This window comes from Zea mays, chromosome 4 (assembly GCF_902167145.1).
Source record: "Zea mays cultivar B73 chromosome 4, Zm-B73-REFERENCE-NAM-5.0, whole genome shotgun sequence".
Taxonomy (NCBI): domain Eukaryota; kingdom Viridiplantae; phylum Streptophyta; class Magnoliopsida; order Poales; family Poaceae; genus Zea; species Zea mays.
The window spans coordinates 210,427,755-210,441,817 of NC_050099.1; the positions used below are offsets into that span (position 1 = coordinate 210,427,755).

General features: G+C 43.0%; 1 long non-coding RNA gene across 1 annotated transcript; it reads left to right on the plus strand.

Annotated features, from left to right (window-relative positions):
* The first annotated feature begins 1,024 nt into the window (after positions 1-1,024).
* LOC103654552 (uncharacterized) lies at positions 1,025-2,776 on the plus strand. Its single transcript, XR_566165.3, has 2 exons — positions 1,025-1,284; positions 2,511-2,776. It is a non-coding gene; the product is annotated as an uncharacterized lncRNA (long non-coding RNA).
* The last annotated feature ends 11,287 nt before the right edge of the window (positions 2,777-14,063 follow it).

Genomic DNA, 14,063 nt, shown 5'->3' on the forward strand with positions numbered 1-14,063 from the left:
ATGGAGGCATGGTAGTGGCGGTTAGTGAGTTCACCTAAGGTGGGTGCCAAATGTTGTTTGCTTGTCAAAGCTCCTACAAGGAACCTTAAGAGAGCAACACAATTAAAGCAAAGTCCCCCTCCTTCCACCTTCTAAGGGTCTGAAGGTGTCAAGGAGAGGAGCATTGTCGAGAAAACTAGTGTTGAAGCCATTAAACATAAGACAAAGATGCATAGGTGAGTTGTGTGATCATCTAGTAAAGGATTGCATACCTTCATTTATCGTTTATTACGTGATGAAAAGAACAAGAGATACAACATGATATAAGAGACCTTCATAATTGTACCTTTGAAGGTCACTTAAGTGCTCGAGAGCGATAGGTCTTTTGATGAGCTCCAGCACGAAGATGCTACAAGTGCAAGATTACAAATGACCGACCCAGTAGTGGTGATACTATTATCCTATTTATAGGATGGAGGATATATACACATTACCCTAGAATTACATGAATGCCCATCCCTCTGTACAAAGAAAATGTACGACTGGAGACAGAGAATTATGACTTTCTACAAGGAAGAAATGTCATGTCTTCTCCTCCTTTATAACTTCCTTATTGTTAACTCTGAAGGAGGTCCAGCCCTCTTCAGCATTCGTCCCTTCTCCCTGCTTTGGCTTGACATTCACTGATACAGAGCCAACCGAAACTTTCAATTGAAGCACATTGTTCGAAGGTCCATTCCTAAGAACATACTAAAATAATAATTTCTATCAAATGTAGACCTTCAATTCCTAGGAACATACTAAAATACTCAGCACAATATATAGTTGAGAGAGATCCCTTGTTAATATAAAAATGAAGCAAGTACTGGGACATTGATATGCTACAAAGTTTATTAACATAAAATGCTTCTGTAATTCCAAACGATTAATAGGAGATTATTTAGCCAAATTAATAGTAGCTATCTAGGTGACCAGAAATTGTTCACACTGTAACTTTTAAGGCTGGTTTTGCAACCCAAAATCCCACCGGTTTCACGGTCTTTTCTCTAGGGAAAAAGCTCGCACAGATTATTTCCATAGATTTGTCCATCTGTTTGTTTGGAAGCCCATCATCCGACTGATATTCGTCCAGGGGAAGCCTTTTTCCGGTTGGAAACAGCCCTGGCCTCTTCCGACCAGCTACCCGCGACCGCAACTCTAGCCTCTAGAGCTCTCCCCTAGCGACGCCAATCCTAGCCTCAGGAGCTCTTCCCTGAGACCCGGCTCCATCGTCTTCTGTGACATCGTCCCCTTCTCCTCGATAAGGTAAGATTCCGCTCTAGATCTCGCTCTGGAGTTGTGATACTCGACGTCTCTGCATTTCTTCAGTTCTGCGTGTCTGGTCTGGCCTCTAAGGGGACTCTAGGGACTGGGCAGTCATGGCGGTGAGTAGGGTGGTGGCCTACTAGCCTATGGTGGGAGTTTGGTTTGGGGATCCGCTGACCTGCATCACTGTCTGCTTCTGGTTTGTCTCTCTAATCCTGCTAGCTACATATAAGTGGTAGTTTTTTTGCACGGGAGTTAGAAAAATCTTGCAGAGAAAAACACGATGACCTTGACGCACTGGATGTTAGATGTTGTGATGACCCTTATGCATTCTGTGGAATTACCACAAACTTGAGGTACCATTTTGGACCACATCAGTTTTTGAGAATATGAATAGAAAGGATTACAACAATTTCATTAGATTTTGGGGTTCTCAACATATGTGAAATAAAATTTCTATAAAATCTAGACCACCTATACATGATAGTAAGAGCAGATAATTTTTTTCTATTTGGATTCTCAGAATCTGAAATGTTCAAACTACGGCTTAGGTTCTATTTGGACAGTGGGATTGTTTCTAATTCATATTCGACTACAAAAAAACGCATCCAAACGCTATAAAGTATGGGACCGCAGAATCTGAAATGTTTGGGCTAGTTTTGCTGGATTCCGTTTCTTGTTTCTCCTACTATACAACATCGCTTTTATTTTTTCTAGTCATCCATTTTATGTACAATAAGTTAAAATAGATTGAATTTAAGTTAATTTTCCTGCATAAAACTTCTATTTTTAAGCATGTTTGATTTATATGATTTTTGTATATAATATATTTTGGGATTTATAGGAATTTGGGATTATAAATTATCTGAAACAAGTTGTACATTTTGTTGTTACCATTTGGTATGTGGCATGTCTTGCTGTTTATTGGAAGCTTGGGGTCTTGATCTATAGCAATCCGAACTGTGACTTAAAAATGAAACTAGATCATATGTCGATGATGGCCCTGAAGCATATATAGCTAATAGGCCTGTTGCATCTCTTAGTCCCTGTTGTTTTTGAAGAAGGTTAACCCTACTCTTCCAAAAGGCATATAAGTTTCATACAACCTTTGAAATGGTGTCTTCTCTTCTGCATGGATCCTTTGTTTTCCCCTGGAAATAATAATGGTTGTGCATTCATTGTGTAACCATGTGAACTAAACATGTATGAATTGGTGTTACCTGTAGAGTGCAAAGTGGAAGCAATGCATGAAGTCGACATGAAGAAGAAAAATGCAACGAACTGTATCTAGTGCAGTTTAATTGGTGTTACTTGATGTTGGTGTTTCGTTGCATTACAGTTTTATGTTATATTGACTATCTGTTTGCGTGAATGGAGATGACATTGATGGATGGATTAGCTTCGTTACATATTAGATGGTATTCAAATTAAACTTTGTGTGAATCATATTTGTTTGTGTGAATGGAGACCAATCTGTTTCTGTGATGTTTCATTTGTTTCTGTTTTTTTCTAATTTTTTGTGTTCATTGCGCCTCATTGTGTGAATGGAGACCAAGCTGTTCAAAGTGTTTCGTTGTACGAATGGAGACCAATCAGTTTGTGAATGGATACCAATATATTTATGTGATATTTTTGCTCAAGAGGTATTTTTCCCATTGGTTTCCAAACAGTGGCAGGAAAATACACCCAAGAGGGAAAATTCTCCCAGGAAATTAAGTGGCATCTAAAATCCCATTGGTGTATATCTTTTCTAGGATTTTCCCACGTTGATGCCAACCAGCTCTTACTAGAACAAATTTCCTACAATGTTTTGCTGTTCTTTAGGGCTAGTTTGGGAACTCTATTTTTCCAAACAAATTTCCTACAATGTTTTGTTGTTCTTTAGGGCTAGTTTGGGAACTCCATTTTTCCAAGAGATTTCTATTTTCCCAAGGAAAATAAACTAAATTCCCTTAGAAAATGAAAATCCTTTAGAAAAATGGGGTTACCAAACTAGCCCTTAAGAAGATTTTGTTCATGTATTTTTTTTTATCTTGCTTCAGATCTTTGTCGTAGCGAGCATCACCAAAGAGGGCAATTGCAAAACTAATTGGTTGTCACACGTGTAACATAATAATGTGTGGCACCATTGCCCACTTGGATCAATCATCCATTCTGATGAACTGAACGGAAAAAAGAGAAATCAATAGAGAAAGGGAGCAGGAGCAGGACAGCTTAAAAATGTCACTAATTATTTATTTGCCTGCAGCGATCAAGGTGGCACAGGCGTATATAAAATTTGATATGACAAAAGATTAGTGAAGCTAAATTGTTTTGAAGAACACAATACCAGTGCAATTAATCACCATGGGAAACAGTAACTCTAGAATCAGTGATTCACTATATATGCGCTACGTACTCATTGTTTGCGACAACGTAATTCTATCCATTTTATAAAAAATGTACGTTATATTAGTCATTTGTGAAAAACTGTAATCATCAACTTCACGATGATTTGCAACAAAGATTATGTCCATATACATAATAAATATTTATGTTTTTAGGAAATTCATTTACTATTAAATTAAAGGGCCTGGGGGGAGGGGGGGCAGAGACATATCGACGAAACAATAAAAACCAAGATGAATATTACATTATACGTATGTGTTAGGAAATGTTAAACAAAGGTGATGTGTATGACAGAAAAGTACATGAGTGAAAAGGTTCTCTCTACAAGGAATCAATGTGTAGAAGGCCCAATCAATCTTTTACCTTCAATATCTTTAATGAATAATATTATAATGCACTAGTAGATAAAAAATATTCAGTTAAAGCTAATTACTGGGACTAAAAATCCTGGTCTAACGGCTAGTGTCACATGCTTTTGCATAAGGGACCTAGTCCTAGTTGGCTTTTGTATAAGGCACTAATTGGGAGTTGGGAGTTGGGACTAATGGCTCCGCGCTCTTTAGTTTAGTGGGAGTGGCGGAGCTAGAATTTAGATATAGAGATGGTTAGTTTAAAAGTATCGATACATTTTTTTAAAGATATTATCAATATTGGATTACAATTATTAAACTTCATGCTGGCTTAAAAAACTATAAATCATTTAATTTTTTTTATTTTATACATGTGTTAGTTGTTTAGATTAAAGATAAAAAAGACATTATTTATAAAACTAATTATTTATATTATACTAGTTAGATGTCCGTGTGTTGGGACCGGAGACAACACTCGGTAGTAGGGATGACATGTGGTACAACATAACGCATGGATGAGAGCTCAAATGTCTTCTCAAGTGTACCCCATCATGCTATAGGACGTGGTATTTATACGGCGACCGGGGGTTGGTGGCCTAAAATACATCTATAGCCCCACTTACCTACTACATTTCTGACATATACCGTATAACGGGGTAATTATGGAACAATAAGCCCTCCACCCTATTTACATCAGATTTTCTATCTTACAAGAAAGATTGACAGGCGGGGCCACCGTTGCTCGGTTGGGAGCGTGTCCTCTCGTGATAGGTCGTAAACATCGTCTTCCCTGTTTGGGGTGGCGAGGTCGTCGGACTCTTCGCCGGGATCCGGCGCGGGGCCTTCGTCCGTTGCCGAGGACCTAAACACGAGGGATCCTCTACATACGCGGAAAGGTACTTCGCCGCCTACTAATTATCGAGCCCCCGCATTTGCCATTGTTTTATCTTGGCATGTTACCCTGCAACAGAAATCTTTGTTGATCCGTAAGTACGAGGGGCGATAGAGGGCTGGTTCCATCCTCGGTCCAGCTGCATCAGCTTATGTCCAATGCAGTGGTGGCTCTGGCTAAGTATGTGTGCGTGACAATGACTTACAGAGGCCAGCCATCGATAGAGGTCTTCGTAAAGCACTACTACCTTCACTGGCAAAAAAGGACTATTGGAAACACAGTTGTGCAATTACGCACCTGCACATTCACACCAAAGACCGGGAAGACTTCAGGCAAGGTGATAGAACTTGTCTCGTGCGCCAAGACTAGGTGGATCAACTTCACTGATTTCTGGTTCTATGTCGAGATGGGTGAAGTCGAGCAGGGGGTTGCAGGATTGCCTCCAGAGCGAGATGTCTTCACATCCCTTTGTAACTTTTCCTCGCTTCAATGTTAAGAAGGGGGACATTGACAAGGTCGCCTTGAAGCGGGTTGCAGGGCTGAGCACCGACGGGATCTAGTCAAATAGTTCATGGCTTGTGGGATATGGCCGCTGAGTCACGGATGGGATGTCGGAGCTGTGGTATTGCGATCGATGTCGTTTAAAGAAAGGGTGCTAGTTAGGAGCCTGACTTTCACTATTGAGCTACATGGGCGTGATTCTGGTTCGTTTGTCAGCGAGTTGGAGGTTGAAGTGGTTAAGATAAATTGGGAAATATCTGACAAAGACCAAGATAGCCAAAAGCTGGGACATTCAGGAATCCAACATTTAGCTGAATCGAGTCTTTGAGCTTAAGAAGTTGCCTTATGTGTCATATCCGAAGGATGCCTTCGAAGAAGTTGAATAGGTGGAGAGCAAGAAGAAGCGCCCTGGTAAGGGTGCGGTGGTGGACGAAGGGACCTTCAAGAGGAAAGTGGAGTCCTTGAGTTTGAAGGGGAGGAAGAAGAAGATCCGGAGGGCGTTAGTCAACCCATTTAGCGCCCTTAGGGCGCGGGGTCTAACACGATGGCGGTGATGGTTGGCTTTCGCGAAGACCAGGCTGTGATGTGCACGAAGCATATGAAGTCATTGTCGCACCATTTTTGAAGGAGGCATCAGCGTGGATTGTGAAGATTACTAGGGGTGAGTGTCCTAGAGGTGTACCTATTCCTCGGGTCATTGGCAAAGACTTTCATACGTCTAGGCTAGCACAGTCCTTTAAAGTGTTTCCTTATGGGCATAACATTAATAACATTGTATCGGCTGCTATGGAGAACACCCATAAGGAGTCAAAGAAGAGGGGGGCCCATGTATCTGGTTAATCCCCGAAAGGCGGTGTGGGCCTTGCTAGGATCTTCGACAGTCCCTGCAAAGGCTATGGTACCTTCGATAATAGAGGTCCTAGCCCTGGCTAAGAAGGGTGTGGCGGAACCGCCCGAATTATTCCAACTTAAGTGCCTAAGTCCAACCTTAAAGGCTAGACCACACTTAAATGGGAATAACACGTCAGTCCCTCGGATCTAGTTCGACGAGGCCACTAACAGGATCAAGTACCACGTACTCACTCGATGGTGAGGCACAGAGCAAACACAATAAAACATAAAACCATACATTAAGGAGTATTTAAATTTTATTACAACATCATCGGAGTTTAGCAAAAGCAGTGATCATTGTTCGAAATGCAGCGGAATAAAACTAACGATAAATAAACGGAGAGATGGGGAAGCATGTCCCATCACTCCTCATGCTCCTCATCAGCCGAGGTAGGGTCCCGCTCGACTGTCCAACCCGGTGGCAAGATGGACGACCAAGTCACTCCAGCAACCATGTCTTCCAGAGAACCTGTAAAATTATGCCACAAGCAAGACTGAGTATACTAATACTCAGCTAGACTTACTCGGTGTGAGGAGTCTACTCCTCTACCTCTAGACATGCAGCTGTTTGGCTGAGGGGTTTGGTTGCCAAAAGCACTAGCTGAGTCTAAAAATCAAGTTTTAGCTTTTTCAAGTTTTAGTGTGACTCTCTTAAGACTAAATGTGTACCTATCTAATCATTCATGGTATCAAGCATTTAGTAATCAACAACTTTTGCCAAGTCATCACATTTCCACTTGTTACTCAATGTAGCAGCATGGATCAAGCAGTCTCATTAGCTGCGAGAAGCAGACGATTCGAATCGAGTTTTTATCCTTGCAAGGTAAACCTAAACACACGACGTGGCGAGGCACTCCGTCCCCACACACATCAACCGTCCCCATCGATTCCCCGCCAGCAGATCAGGGCTCACCGCCTTGGCGTACAATGCCTCACTGACCCCGACTGCCGTCGTGCAGTGACCGCACTTGTACCCACCATAACGGGAATGGGAGACCACGTCTCAGGTCGCGTGAGGGGCAAAGTCTGCTGCCAGGTTTAATCAGGTACTAGGCTTACCGATTAACCATTTTTCTCGGCATATGTTTAGTACGTTCAAACACTTGACTCACGGTACCACACCTTAATCCTTATTCCAATTTCCATCTCGTAGACAACCAATCCCCGTGGATTTCAATTTCTATTAATGCTCTTAAGGTGGGTTTGAACTACAACAGTGATTTCAAATTTTCCAAAAAATCTGTAAAAATCACAGTGGGTTAATATTGGTCACTGTAGTCTGTCCTATAAATTTGAGGTAAAAAATAAATAGAATATGTCCTGGACAAAAATAACAAAAGTTGGGGCAGAGGGGTCACTTTGCACTACAACTCTTATCTAGATGTGGGTTCTGTACTAAGAGTTATTTTTGCTGGTATCTATGGGTAATATCATGCTTCTGTGCCAAAAATCACAGAGGGTTACTTAGTGGTTATTTACTTATGATTTTCTAAAGTTTAATGCCAAAAAGACACTTATAACTAACTTGCTATTTGAAAAATATCAAACAACAGAACTTGTATTTTTCCTAGGTTCTTCTTAGCACAAGAGCAGTCATTCCTAAGGTAGGGGTGTTTTCTTCTTAGGATTATTTTCTTATGACTTTTCAAAGTTTTCTCTGTTTTTCATGAATAAACGTGAGTGCAATATCTTTTCACTGGACTATGTTTCAACAGATTTTTCTTGTGAACTACATCACTTAGGCATGCTAGCAAAAATATGGTTGCCCTCTGGTTTCCATTTTCAATCCCTTTTCTTCATTTTCCTAAGTTTGAGCATAAACAAGTTTTAGTGAATAAATCTTCCTTAACCTTGTATACTGGGGTGTTTATTAATTTTAAACAGTGTAACTACTAGGTTTGTGTCTCCACTATTTTTTTCAACCCTGGTCTAACAACATTTCTATCTTTTTCCTTTATTATTAAGTTTTGGGCAGTTTTCTTATTTAAATCAAAACTCTATAAAACATTATAGGAACTATGGGGTTTACTATTTTTGCTTCATAGTTTATATTTCATAAAGTCTAGCAAAATTGGTTTGACTAAATTTGGATGATTATTCTTCAAGTTATGTATTTATCAAGTTCTCTACAATATTTAAAAGAAAAGTAAATTCGAAATGGGAAAAGAAAAACAGATTTGCGCTGAAGTCCCTGGGTTTTCTTCCCCCTTTTCTCTCACAAATCAGCCCTCGGTCTACTATTCACATGAGTCACTGACCTTACGCATAACCCCCTGGACTTATCCTATATCTAACCCGCGATCCTTGGCTGGCTGGAACAGTAACCGGGGCAAAGATCACGGCGGCGAGGCTTACCGGCGGCAGTAGAGCTCTGGTGGAGTGGTCGGCATCGGAGGTGGCTGGAGCTACACTAGCCACGAGCGCAGGCAGCGGAGGTCGTCGTCGGCACCTGCTCCGGCCAAACCACGGTGGTAGGGTTCAATCAAGGTGCACGAGGAGCTCCACTGGGTGATGTAGAGGCTATGCACGCAAGGAATCGAGAAATGGTTCAGTGGATTACCCGGTCCACGTGCTCCGGCGGGGTCACGAACTCCGGCGAGCGTGATCTCACTGTTCCGGTGGGGCTGGTCCTCGGCTCAAGCTTGGGAAAGCTTCACGGCCTCCCGAGGAAGCTATCCGCGGGCTTGGATCGAGCGGAGGTGAGCAGGAATGGTTTGGCCACGGCGGGCGCCCTTGGGCGGCTCTGGCGGGTCGCGGGGAGGTCGCCGGAGCTGCGGGCAGGCTCGGGAAAGCTAGGCGCGGTGCGGAGGGGGTAACAGGGAAGATGATTGTGCATGAGGGCGGGCTTTATAGCCACTCGCGGGCACGACATAGGTGTGGGCACGGGGGTGGCCGAGGGTGCGCGGGGGCGCGCGTGCTCTGAGCGCGTTCCCGAGTGCCTGCCCACGTCGAACACGTGGTGGTTTGCTTCTACCGGTGTTCAAAGGCATGTTTGGTCGCCTTAGCGTGTAGATCTGAGCAAAAATCCCGTGTAAGGTATCTTCTCTACACCATATCCTATCTTTTCCATGTGAGTTCCAAGCAAAGATATGGTCGGGGTTGAGAGATATTGTGGTGTGAAGTTGGCTCTGTCCGAGGTGTCCAGCCCGAGACAAAAACCGTGTCAAGTCGTGTCAAACGACTTAGGGTGAGGTTCAAATTTTTCTAGGGTGTTCTAGGGGTCTTTAGGTGCCATTTTGTTAATTGGGCCCTACGGTTTTGAGGTTTGGAAAAATGTGAACATGTTTGATCTTTGAAAGAGGGCTGGTTTTGAAAGTGAGAAAAATTTGATTTTTCTTTTATGCCCTTCTCTTTGGTGACCTTTTTTTGGGTTTTACTGAATCCTTTTTGGGGTCACTCTCTTACTATTTTTTGTAGGGTATTAAGTGTACTACAACTTTTATAATTAGCCCAAGTCATGATAATGTGGTTTACATAGCCTTTTTGCTATACTCCCCTCTAGGGCTCCATTTGCCTAAAGGGATTTGAATTAGGGTTTGAGCCATTCTCTCCTCTTTAGGTGCATGATAAGGCCAAAACATGACTTCTAAGATGGGTTACACTTACTTAGGATCTTGACCCCCCAAGTTTGGTGTCTTTTGCTCAAATTAAACCACATGTGATGACGGGTTCACTAGTTTAGGCTTGAGTGAAAACCCTAAGTAACACCTGGGGTGTTACAACCCTCCCCCCTTAAAGGAATCTCGCCCCAAGATTTTGGGTAGGGATCCTTTAGGGGTACCAAGAAGGTGTGCTAGTGTTTTGAAATTTTTCTTTAACCAAGTTTCCCTAATTAACTGCTCTTCGAATGTCATTCTCTTTGCAACTTCAGAAGGAAGTCCTTTTAAAGTCATTTTCAAAGCTTACAATACCTTTAACATCTAAGTTTTCTTATATTTAGATTCAAAGGGCAGGTGGGGGTGGGGGTTTTGGATTAAGTACCGACTCCTTTGGGCAAAAGTCGGGGAAGCGGGAACGTAGAAAATCCTCAGTCTCCCACGTAGCCTCTTCTACTGAATGGTGACTCCACTGAACCTTATACATCCTGATCGACCTTGCCCGCGTTGATCTCTCCTTTTGATCCAATACCTTGACGGGGTGCTCTTGATAGGACAAGTCTGGTTCTATCTCCAATTCTGGTTCAGGTAGCACTTCTGTGGGTAAACGGAAACACTTTCGTAGCTGAGATACGTGGAACACATCATGAACTGCTGACATATGGGGTGGCAACTTCAATTGATATGCTACAGGCCCACAAGTTTCCTTAATCTCATAGGGTCCAATGTAGCGAGGAGCTAACTTGCCCTTGATTCCAAATCTCTGAACACCTTTGGTGGGTGACACCTTAAGATAAACATGATCCCCCACTTCAAACTGTAGAGGCTTCCTCCTCTTGTCATGATAGCTATTTTGTCTGGCCTGAGCAGCTTCTAAATTCCTCTTAATGACTCTGACTTTCTCTTCTGCTTCTAGTACCAAGTCAGGTCCAAATATTTCCCTCTCTCCAGCTTGTGACCAATTTAGCGGTGTTCTACGCCTTCTCCCATACAAGGCTTCAAAAGGTGCCATCTTTAAACTGGACTGGTAGCTGTTATTATAAGAGAACTCTGCCAAAGAAAGACACTTGTCCCAATCCTTTCCATAGTGTAGCACACATGCCCTCAACATGTCTTCCAAAATCTGATTCACCCTTTCTGTCTGACCATCTGTTTGAGGGTGGTATGCTGAGCTTCTTATTACATGGGTCCCAAGTGATTCTTGCAATTGCTCCCAGAAACGTGCTACAAATGGTGCTCCTCTGTCAGACACAATAGTCCTTGGTATTCCATGCAAACGAACTATCTGGTCAATATAAATTTCTGCATACTTTTCTGCCCTGTGAATGGTATGTACTGGCAAGAAATGTGCTATTTTGGTCAACCTATCCACAATGACCCAAATAGAATCGTGGTGCCGAGAGGTATTGGGCAATCCCACGATGAAATTCATGCAAATATCCTCCCATTTCCAAGATGGTATGGGAAGGGGTTGTAAGGTGCCTGCTACCTTCAAATGACTGGCCTTGACTCTCTAGCAAGTGTCGCATTCAGATATATACTTAGCAATTTCCCTTTTCATTCTGGTCCACCTATACAAGGATCTAAGATCATGGTACATCTTGTTACTGTCGGGGTGCACGGAAAATTTGGAAAGGTGAGCCTCATCCATTATTTTCTTTCTGAGCTCGAGGTTCTTCGGAACAACCAATCGATCTCCAAACCATAGAATCCCTTTACTATCCTGACGGAAACATTCGTATTTATCCACCTTCTGTTCGATCATTTCCTTAATGACTTGAAAACCCTTGTCACCAATCTGTGCCATGACTATCTGCTCATGTAAAGTGGGCTCCACTGAAATATAACTTAAGGCACCGGAGGAAACAACTTCTATTTTCAGCTTGCACAACTCATCACACAGGGTGGTGATTTTTGCATCCATATTCACACAGTTGCACTGGGCCTTCCGACTTAAGGCATCTGACACAACATTGGCTTTGCCAGGATGGTAATGCACCTCCAAATCATAGTCCTTGATTAATTCTAACCATCTTCTCTGCCTCATATTAAGATTAGCCTAAGTGAAGATATATTTGAGACTCTTATGATTAGTATAGATATTACAATGAGCTCCCATCAAGTAATGTCTCCAAATCTTGAGAGCATGAACTACGGCTGCTAACTCCAAATCATGTGTGGGGTAGTTCTGCTCATGGGGTCTGAGTGCTCGGGAGGCGTAAGCAATGACTCTGTTGTCTTGCATCAAGACACATCCCAATCCAGTACCGGAAGCATCGCAATAAACCTCAAAAGATTTGGTGTTGTCAGGCTGAGCTAATACGGGTGCTGTTGTCAAATGCTGCCTTAGTGTATGAAAGGCATCCTCACATTTTTGGCTCCATTCATACTTGACTCCTTTCTTCAACAATTCAGTCATTGGCTTGGCAATCCTGGAGAAATCCGGAATAAATCGTCGATAATACCCTGCCAATCCCAGAAAACTACGGATCTGTCGTACAGTGGTAGGAGGTTTCCAATCCATCACTTCTTGTACTTTTTCAGGATCAACTGATACCCCATCCTGAGAGATGGTGTGACCCAAAAATTTTATCTCCTTCAACCAGAAATCACATTTGGACAACTTAGCATATAGACGATGATCGCGCAGTCGCTGAAGTACGATGTGTAGATGCTCAGCATGCTCATCTTCATTTTTGGAATAAACCAGAATGTCATCAATAAAGACCACCACAAACTTGTCCAGCTCTGGCATAAATACTGAGTTCATCAAATACATGAAGTAAGCCGGGGCATTGGTCAGCCCGAAAGACATCACCAAATACTCATAAAGCCCATATCTGGTAGAGAAAGCCGTCTTCGGAATATCACTGGCCCTGATCTTGATCTGATGGTAGCCCGAGCAAAGGTAAATCTTGGAGAATACTTTGGCGCCCACTAACTGATCAAACAATACATCAATGCGGGGCAATGGATACTTGTTCTCGATGGTCACCGCATTGAGAGGGCGGTAATCGACACACAATCTCAGACTCTCATCCTTCTTCTTTACGAACAAGGCTGGACATCCCCATGGTGAAGTACTTGGGCGAATGAACCCCTAGTCCAACAACTCTTGTAGTTGCTTTTTCAATTCCGCCAATTCTGCTGGAGGCATCCTATAGGGTTTCTTGGATATTTGTGTAGTCCCGGGTTGCAACTCAATCGCAAACTCGATGTCCCGGTCGGGTGGCATTCCTGGTAATTCATCCGGAAAAACATCTGGGTAGTCACAAACCACTGGGATTCTTTCAATGGGTGACTCTATCATGGTGAAGGCACAGGAACGGGTACATCCCTAGTCGGGTAGGTACAAGGTGATCTCGCCATCCAGTGGGGAGTGAATTTCTATGGCTCTGGCTACGACATCAATTACCGCATGGTGTCGCGATAACTAATCAGTCCCCAGGATGATATCCACACTATCCAATCCCATGATCAGGAGAGTGGTTTTAAATATGAAGCTACCCAACTTTATTGGTACGTGTCTATTGATCTGATAGGTGGCAACCCTGCCTCCGGGTGTAGAAATTGTAATACCCCCATTGGTCAAAGGTAACTGGCACTTGGCACTAAATTTGGTACTGATAAAACTGTGTGATGCACCAGAATCAAAAAGAATAATTGCAGGATAATTCAAAACTGAAAAGATACCAGTCAAGACGGGTGCTCCCTCTGGAATATCAGCCATGGTGGTGAAGTTCAGCCTGCCTTGCCTCACTTGCACCTTCTGCCTCTTGCCTTGGTTCTGGTTGGAATTCTGTCCATGCCTCTACTGGTTCCTGGGGCAATTCTTGGCATAGTGTCCCGTGTTACCACAAGTGAAACACCTATTGTCATTGGCCTGACGATACTGCTGTTGTTGTGGCTGATTGTTCCTCTGAACTGGGGGCTGAGAGCGGTCGGGTGCCTGCTGCTGCTGCTGTGGTCGAATCACCCAGCATCCTTGTTGCTGCTAAGGTCCCCTATTCTGAATGTCAGATACAATCCAAAAGCGCTGTGGCTGAGCTGATGATCTTGCCACAGGGGTCTTCCTCTTCTTTTCTGCCTGACGGGCTGTGATGTAGTCCTCCTGAGAAATGTCCATGTTAACTAACTCATTGTAACTGTTGGCCCTGACGG